Source organism: Camelus bactrianus, chromosome 24, assembly GCF_048773025.1.
Source record: "Camelus bactrianus isolate YW-2024 breed Bactrian camel chromosome 24, ASM4877302v1, whole genome shotgun sequence".
Classification (NCBI taxonomy): domain Eukaryota; kingdom Metazoa; phylum Chordata; class Mammalia; order Artiodactyla; family Camelidae; genus Camelus; species Camelus bactrianus.
In genome coordinates, this window is record NC_133562.1 from 4,179,388 (window position 1) to 4,188,603 (window position 9,216).

The following is a 9,216-nucleotide window of genomic DNA, read 5'->3' on the forward strand; positions in this document are numbered from 1 at the left end:
TACGGTTACTTTGGAGGTCCTGGGGGTCAGGACTTCAGCATATGAATCCTGTGGGGACACAATTCAGCCCAGAACACCTGCCCAATTCTTCACGAACGTTCACTAACCACAAGTGGGCTGCTTCACATGACCCTGATTCCAAGGCTCTGACCACTGGGCAAGGCTTTCCCACAGATCCTCACCAAGTGCTTGGGGGTGTAGATCATTTTACTGTTGCTGCAGGAACAGATCAGAGTCCTCAGCTGAGAACACCCCAAACTCATGACCTTCCCGTTCCGTAGGTCAGCAGGCTGACACTCAGGCTCCCTAAGCTAAAACCAAGGTTCTGGCCAGGCTGCGTTCCCTTTTGAGGATCAAGGAGAGACTCCATTCCTTGCCTTTTCCAGCCTCTGCCGGCTGCCTGCACCCCTTGCTGGTGGTACTCTTTCTCTATCTCCAAAGCCAGCACATTGTATCTCTAGATCCTGCTTCCATCATCCCGTCTCCTCCTCTGCCTCTGCTCTTCTGCCTCCCTGTTCCACTTTTAAAGACCCTTGGATTATACTGGGTTCACCAGGATAACCCAGCATCATCTTCCTTTCTTAAGGTCATCTGACTGACAACTTCAGTTCCATCTGCAACTTCCAGTCCCCTTGTCCAAGTAATCTAATGAATTTGCAGCCTCGGGGGATTAGGATGCAGACATCCCTGAGGGGCCATCACCCTGCCTACCACAGGTAGGATATCAAAGGCTAGGGCAGCATCAGAGATCTGAGAGCCATCCCCTACCAACCAAGGCATGAAGTGCCTCCCCCAAGTGCAAGGCAGGTACCCCCAAAGCAGACAAGAGGGCAGGGAAACCAAAAGAAACTGCTCCAAGGCATTTGAGGCCTCCACAGAGCATAAGGCAGTGCTGGGGGACCACTGTCATGGTCCAGAAGGTGTGTGGAGGGGGTGGGACTGGAGAACAAAACCTCTTTGAGGATCTGAGGATCCGGAGTAGACAGCAGAAAGCTGGAGGTTCAGCTGTCAAGCACAAGGGCTCACTAGCATCTCACCGGTGCTTGTGTCCCAGTCCCTTTAGTGGCGCAAGTCTCGATCCTGCTTCAAAGCATTTGAAACTAGTGACTGAGCCAAACTAAAGCTGCTGCAAAGCTCAGACCCAGCTCAATCACAGATCAGACTGAATCTATCTGCATTCTCTCTCCAGTAGCCTGACCAAGTAGGGACCCGCCTGTATGCGGAGCAAATGCTATCTAATTCGCGTCTGCCATTCTTTTACTAAAAAGTATTCAAATAAAAGACAATATTACAAGGCACACCAAAGGGACAAGAAAATGTGATCAAAAATACGAACGAATCATGTGATGCTGACCCAGATGGCCCCAGATGGCCCCAGACATTGGCATGACCAGTTTAAAATAACTCTGGTAAAGAAGCCAATGGATAAACACAAAGAACAGCACACAAACACGGAATTCCATTTAGTAAGTTTGTTTCTCAAAATGTTAGCAATTCTGCAACTACTCTGTATGTGTACCAGAATTGAATAAACAGAAAATACAGATAACTAGAACAAGGTTTCTCACTGTCAGAGAAAAATGTTACAAATTAGGAAAGGAGGAAGGTAAGAATAAAGAATTAACCCTGAGGTGTTGGGCTGGAATTGGAGACGTGGGTATGAACGTGTGTGCATTTGATACACAGGTGTGGAAATTAACAGAGTGGGTATGCAGGCACGGGCTAGGATACATGCATTTATTTCCAAATTCCATCCACTGAGAGGGACTGCAGGCAAAGGCACCAGAGCCCAGATCCTGACTTTTAAATTCCATTCTCCAATTAAAGGCACTGGGGTTCTTTGCCAAACAGACTGGTCCTAGGGGTGGGGCAGAGAAAATACGGGATGAAACTGGAGCATCTCATAGAAAGTACTCAGAAGAGGATGGAATATGTCAAAAGGCAGAGGCACCAACGTGAAAAAGCTCCCGACAGCTGAAGCTGGACCATTTACAAATACACATAAAATAAATAATGATATTGTTAGATTACAACCCATAAACAGAATAAATATTCATGAGTCCATACTGACATAATAGGTAACTGAATAAGTAAACGGGGGAGAAGAGACAGCTTTCTTACAGAATTCCAATTAACAGATGTAGAAGAAAAAAGAGAAACAGAAAATTATTCTTAGACACCACAGGTAGAATTGTTGCAGGCAAGATCCACAAAAGTTTGCCTAAGTGAGCAGGCAAAAGTTTGAGAAGCAGCAGGATATTTTCCTCGTCTCAATGTTTCTAAGAGATTAACTACAGAGACAAAACTTCACAATATAGAAACCCAGAAGACATCGCCTTTACCGAGTGGTCAAGGGTATGACCACCAGCAAGATGAGAGAGATCAACGTTATATACCCTGTTGTAATACACGGAGAGAAATGCGTCACTTCTGTAGTGTTTGCGGAAAATACACAAACTGAATCTTACTGAGAAAACACTGGACAAACCCAAATGGAGGGACAGTCTACAAAAACCAGTACCTTCAAAAGGACCAAGGCTGTAACAGACAAAGACTGAGGAACCGCCAGGGACAGGGGAGACTCGGGCAACATGACAATTAGGGATTGCAAAATTAAATTCTAGATTGCATCTCAGAACAGAAGAAAATGTCACTGGAAAGATCTGGTGAGACCCAAACAAATGCTGTAGTGTAGTTAACAATACCGTGCTAATGTCAATTTCTGAGCTTCAATAACTACCATGGTTGTATGCAATGTGAACATTTGAGAAAGTGGGGTGAAGGGTACACAGGCTCCCCCTCTGTGTTGTTCCTTCAGCTTTTCTGTAAATCTAAAATGATTTCAAAATAAAATTTAAAAGAAAAAAGATGCCAAGAGATTTAGTGGGAAGATTGACAACATGCCTGAAGAGAGGGAGAATTTCCACAAAGACATAGAAACTATTAAAAAAAAAAAAAAGAACCAAATGGAAATGTCAGAACCAAAGATACTGATACCTGGGTCTTACACAACAGAAATCCTGATTTGACTGTTGTGAGGCAGGGTGTATGCAGTTGGGGTGGAGAGGGACGTGTATGTAATTTTCCAGCTAATTCTAATTATAGCCAAGGCTGGCAACTACTGGGCTAGCCTAATCAAATTAGCATTAAAATACAGAGAAACTATACACAGTGTGTCGGAGGCCCCTGAGACCACCCCCATGGTGGAGATGCACTAGGAGGACTCAGGGGACTCAGCACATAGTTTGACTCATGGCTAAGATGACTTAGGCGGTAATAAAGATATCCAGCCAGATCATAAAAGAAGAATCTGAAGGGATTCTTGTGCAGGGTCCCCTGCCTGCTCTCCCTCTGGTGACGGGGCACCTTTCTGCAGCAACAAGTGTATGACACTTCTGCCCAGGGAGATCAGAGAATGCAAGGTCCTCATTAGGAAGGTCTAAGGATTTTCACAGGAGCTGGTCATGTAGGCACCCTCTGCTTTTAAAATCTACCAACATTCTAGACTCCTGGAGGGAAAACAGGTGTTCCACAGAACACCACGTTATCTGCACTCACAGTGGAGGCAGAGGGAGCCACCTTATCAGTTAGGAAGTTTTCTATCATTGTCAGGGGCTGTTTACAAGTCAAGTTCCCAGATACCAGCCAAGGGCCAAGCTTGCAAGCAGGCTTTTCTGAGGACAGCAGGCCCAGGCCTGCGGGGCTAACCCTTCTGCACGCCTGGTGACTCATCACCTCCACGAACATTTCACTGTGCACACATCTGAGGACAGTCACTGCGCTCCTTGTTCTGCAGACATTATCTCATACATCCTTACAACAAACCCAAGAGCTGGGTGTCTTTATTATGGATGCAGCTGAAAGAATCTGAGGCTTAGAGAGCTTCTTACCCCAAGAGATAATTTACCCCAACATCACACAGCCAGTGAATAGTTGCTGTCATCCAAACCCAGCTCGGCTCTGACACAGCCTGTTCGCAATCTTCTTTTTCTTTTCATTGAAATTGGAGACAGATGATAGCTCTCCCTTCCTTACCACAGAACACATTCGAGGATAAATGATGATGCCTCCAAAAGGACCGCCAAGGAAATTATATAAATTCTATTTTTTCCATTGTTATCACCATGTAGGGAGTTTTAACAGAAAGAGGGGTCTGAAATCTATCAGTAAACGGGGCATTTGTAAAAGCACCTTTTAGGGGTTTCCTGAATCTCTTTTCCACCTTAGAACAGCATATGGAAATATTCCCCAAATTCTTGTCAATTGGCCTATTTGCCCTTTTTTCTTTTTCTTTTTAAAGACGAATGGGCTTTTGCTTTTCAGATATTTCTGGCTTCTTTGATTTTGGCTTCTCTTATCCACATGAAGTTGTTTTAAGTCATTACAGTCTGCACAACGCAAAGCTGCTGACAGTTCACCAAACCTTAAGAAAACAGCCTCTCTAGCTCAATAAACATGAAGGTCAATTTTACTACCAACCCTCCTACATGTATTTTAGCCTCTGGAGGCCAAAAGTTGAAGGCGGAGTCCCCAGTGCTCTGTTCAGGGCCCTGCTGGCACCCCATGCTGTCATTGGGCACTGCGGGGAGTGGTGCAGCCCGGGCCGTCCAGCCCCAGGGGCTGGTACGAGCTGCAGCAGGGGAGCCCACATCCTCCCTCTCACGCCAGAGCTGGGGCAAGGCAAGTGCCGACTGAAGCCAAGCTGCTGATTGTGAATTTTAAATAAAAGAGAGTCTTAATGAAATAAAGTCTAAGTTCCTAGAGCAGGCGTCAGCAAAATTGTTGTAGAGGCCCAGAGAGTAAATATTTTAGGCTTTTCGGGCCATAGGGTGTGTGTTGCAATGACTCACCGCCCCCCCCCCCATCCCCAAGCAGTGCACCAAGACCATTAAAGATGTGTAAACAAATGGGCACATCTGTGTTCCAATAAAACTTTATTTACAAAGTCAGGGGGCAGGTTGGATCTGGTCAGCAGGCTGTAGTTTAGCAAGGCCTGTTCTAGAACATCAGCACAACTGGCTACATGTGTGTTTCCCTCTAATTTAAGAAACTCAGGAGGTGTAAACGCCTTTGTTCACACTGTCCCTTACTATTCCCACATCCCCACTCAAACGCTAGAATTTACAGACGTGAAGTGCAAGAGATTAGCTTCTGTGCTTAACTTTCCAGTGCTAACTGTTCTAAACAAATGCCAAGAGAGCCTGTGTGCTCATCAGCAGCACTTGAGCCATTTTAGTTGGCACCGGCCAAGTTCTATATGGAGAACAGCTGGGATCTGACCGCTTTGCAAAATGTCTTAAGGTTCACTGACGAAAGAACTGTATCCTGATGCCTAGACATGATAATACAGCTGGAAAATAAGCTAGGAAAAAAATCAATAGCCGTTAGATGGTCCCACAACATAATCCTGGGAGACCAAAATTTACAAAAACAAGTAAAAGCTACACAACACTTTAAGTTCACAGTAGCTTTTTTTTTTTTCCAAAATGCAACCTGAATTTCAAAATGTAGCTATACTTATTCAGCGACTGATTTGCACAAAATAACTATGCTATGTTATGCTATCTGAATTTTAACAATAGGTCTTGATGATTCTCCCTCTGCGTTGAAAGGATGGCCAATTGTATCAAACAGTAATTATAGCCAGGAGATAGCATCCAATAACCAGAGCAGTATTTTAGACCTTCACCTATTTTTAACATAAGACTTGATGATTTATGAGAGCTCACCTTCTGACATTATTTATATTGGATTATTTTAATTTTGAGCCCTAGTCATCACAGTTGAATTTTTAAATTCCCACCCAGTAAGTCTATAGAAAGGGCTAAAAGAGACAAAAATTTCTCTCAATTTGAACCTGGTAGCTCTACTGCACTTCCACGTAGTAAGCAGACTCAATGTTCTGAATTTTAAAAACAGATGTAATTTAAAGATGTTAAGCACTGCACACCGGCATTTCCAACCTACTTAGATCTTTATGATTGAATAAAGCCAAGCTGCTAATTGCTGGACCAGGACCAAAAGATATAACCAGTGTAACACCGAACATCCTCCAACCTGGATAAATTCCAAGGTAGTCAACTGAGTTTAAAAGTTTCACAAATAATTAAATTACTAGGATAGACCAGAAGGAGAAAAGCAATAGATTGAATTCTGTTCCTTAGAGCTCAATTCGCTTTTTCACCAACTGTATTTAGCTATCTGCAATTGCAACAAACTAAAATAATTTAAAAACCATCTATTTTCTTATGTAACCTCAACAGAACTTCAATGGATTTTACCACATACAGATAACACTTCCTAAAAGGAGGCAGAATTTACAAGACTCAACTTTTTTTTCCCCCTTGCAGTGCTTATCAAAGTCAGTATCTTAGATTATAAATACTTTTGGGCAAAGAATAAACAAGACATTTCTGATGATGCATTTTCTAGGTTGTGATCTACGTATTCTGGTGTTTGGGTTTGAGTTAGATTGAGTGCATGAATAAAACAGTATTCTTGGAAATATGAAGGACAGAGGTGGGGGTGAAGAATAATCTAATCAGAGACTTGTTTCCTACTTTAATCACGAGCCATAAAAACAGCCAAATCCCATGCCACACTGTGGTACAGGTTACATCACCACTTCATGCAATATTTATAGCGTAAAAGAAGCCCTGTGGTCCGACTGCAATATGACATTAATCTTTTTGCTCTCTTGTCCCTTATTCTACCCCCTCCCACCATATCCCCATCCCTCTCCTCAGCTAAATGGGTTCCCTGGTGCCATTCTGATAATGGAGTGAACAGCCCATAGAATATTGATGGTACAGCAGCTCCAGACCACAAAACAAACAGAAAATCGTATCGCATCCCAGGGAAGCTGCATTTTAAGTGCCTTTTAAGTAGGGGGACCAATCATCCCAGTTAGTCCCAGACTGAGGGGTTTCCTGGATGTTGAACTTTGTGTCAAGACCAGTTGAATCCCAGACAAACGTGGATAAGTCGGTGACCCAACTGTTTAGAGGCCATGGTTTTAGGATATGATGGCTTCACTCAAAAGTCTTTATTACGCTCTAGTCATGTAAGAAATCAGCATGGGGCCTTAGTGCTTAACACCTGCTGCTGCTGAGACAAGGGTCAGGGTCCCGAGGCCTTCCCGCAGGAGCCAGGAGCTTTTCTGTGACCCCGGACTTCCTCCCGAATCTCAACTGTGTAAGCCTGTGGGGTAGGGAGGGTGGGACAGGGTTTTAGAGAGCTAATAATTTAAGGAATTCAACAGCTATTTAGAACAGCATCTGGAATCATAGATTCTACTGGCATTTTTCCTCCGGTATTGCCTATTCTGTAATTCTCATTGAAAACTCGTTTATACTCAAAAGAATAAATCAAAGCAGCTGAAAAGGAGCTCAGTCACGAGGATTCAATCAGCGTAATTAGCACTCTTCTCCACGAGGCTGCTGTGGAGAGGGCGAAGACCAGGTGGGTCTGAAGCCTGTGATGTCTATGCTAGTTTATGAGCTGCTCCCTCCACAATTTGGGGTAAACAAGTGATTTAAGAAATGGTTATCAAAATAGGGTGCAGGGCTGTATTTATTCCTTTATTCCAACCACAGAGCCAACATGACCGATCAACTGAAGAGCCAGTTGTTCAAAGAGCCCCTCGGTTATTATACACTGAAAAGCCAAAGCTAGCCTTGTTCCAGTTGGTAGAGTGTCACATAAAATGATTTCGTTATAACAACTCCTTTCTGATTAACATGCCCTCACCTTAAACCCTGTGGGAAAGCAGAGGCTGCCCCCCTTCACCTGATTGAAAACTTAGGAATCCCATTCCTGCTGTCTCGCCTTAGACCCTCTCACCTTTCCTCCATGACTCGTCTGCCCCAACGTCACCATTCAGGGACTTCTCACTGGAGCCTCGGCAACTTCTGACGGCAGCTTTGTGCACCCCCGTCTCTCCGGAGAAGCTGGAGTTGAGGGAAAGCAGAGGCCCTGCCGGGAGAGGCGGCAGATTGCGTGCGTGGGCAGCAGTCCCCGGCGCCCAGAAATAGGTCCTGCGGCATATGCAAATGTGAGCGCCGGCGGCCCGAGTGGGCCTCTAGGTTCCAGCACGGCAGCTCCACCCAAAAGGCCAGCAGGTTTTACAAAGTCGATGGGAAAAGGTGCACGAGAAAGCTCTTAGTGAAAAACGCCTCCATCCTAACGCATCTGACGTTTCTACCAGGAGCTGGTCGAGGGGGGTCTTTTAAAAGCTTAAGCAGCTTGAGTTCACGAGCGAGGCAGAAGAGGGGAGCCACCTCCCCTTCGGGTCCGCAGGAGCAGGTATTCTAAGCCGGTGGCAGGGAACTGGCTGCCAGGAGACTGGTGACGAAGACGCCGTGGAGCGGCCTGACAGGCTCACCTAAGGCCATTAGCTTTCCTCCGTGTGCCCCCTTTCCCGTGACAGATGGAGGTGAAACCGTGGGTCATTATTAGTCAAACACACTCCACCTGCCTTCACGAATCCGGGTCGTTTTATTTGTGGCCGCATAAGCCTGGTACCAGCTCCAAGCGCCCGGAGCCGGAGCCGAAACCGCTGGGTCTGGCCGGAGCTGCGCTGGTTGAGACTGGTTAGGACCACTAGCGACCCTCCATCTGGGCATGCGCGAGTGTCCGCTGGGTGACCTCTTGACGTCAGAGGGCTGAAAACGCCCCCCCCCCCCCTTGAGCGGGCTGCCTCCGTGTTTGCACGTGCAGAGGCCCGTGGCTGAGCTGCGCCTGCGCAGAACCACCATGATGTACGTGCTTCCAGTCACGTTTCCCAAGGCGCTGCAAGCTTCCCTCTCCTCCGCCTCCCAGCTCCTCCCATAAATACGCGGGGCCCCAGCCCTCCCGGAGGCGGGGCTGAGGTTCTATTCTCTTTCCTTTCTCTGTTATAAACCTTGGCGCCTCAGCGTTTGACTTGTTGAGGAAAACGAACCTGGTCCAGACTTCCTAGCCATGCTGCTATGGGGGACGGGGGGGGGGGGGGGGGTCAAACGGGAAGGGGGCTCAAGCCAGCTACCTGTTTGTCTTCAGAGAGCAAGGGAGATGCTTGAAATGGATAAATACCACAGGGCGTTTTTAATGAAGACAAGCTTTATATAGGCTCAGTTACCTGAGGGAGAAAAGCTTGCAGCGTAGTCATTTGAAAACCAGCCTACCAGACTTTAACTTCTTGAGGGAGGAAGCCCTGTCATTCACCCATTCTATAGG

The 9,216-nt window shown here is 46.0% G+C and overlaps 1 long non-coding RNA gene across 1 annotated transcript in view; it reads right to left on the bottom strand.

Moving 5' to 3' along the window:
• LOC105071420 (uncharacterized) overlaps positions 1–8,577 on the bottom strand; it is a 97,600-nt gene extending 89,023 nt beyond the window's left edge. The window contains exon 1 of the long non-coding RNA XR_012502089.1: positions 7,843–8,577. This is a non-coding gene — a long non-coding RNA (uncharacterized LOC105071420). The remainder of the gene's footprint in view (positions 1–7,842) is intronic.
• Positions 8,578–9,216: the final 639 nt, after the last annotated feature.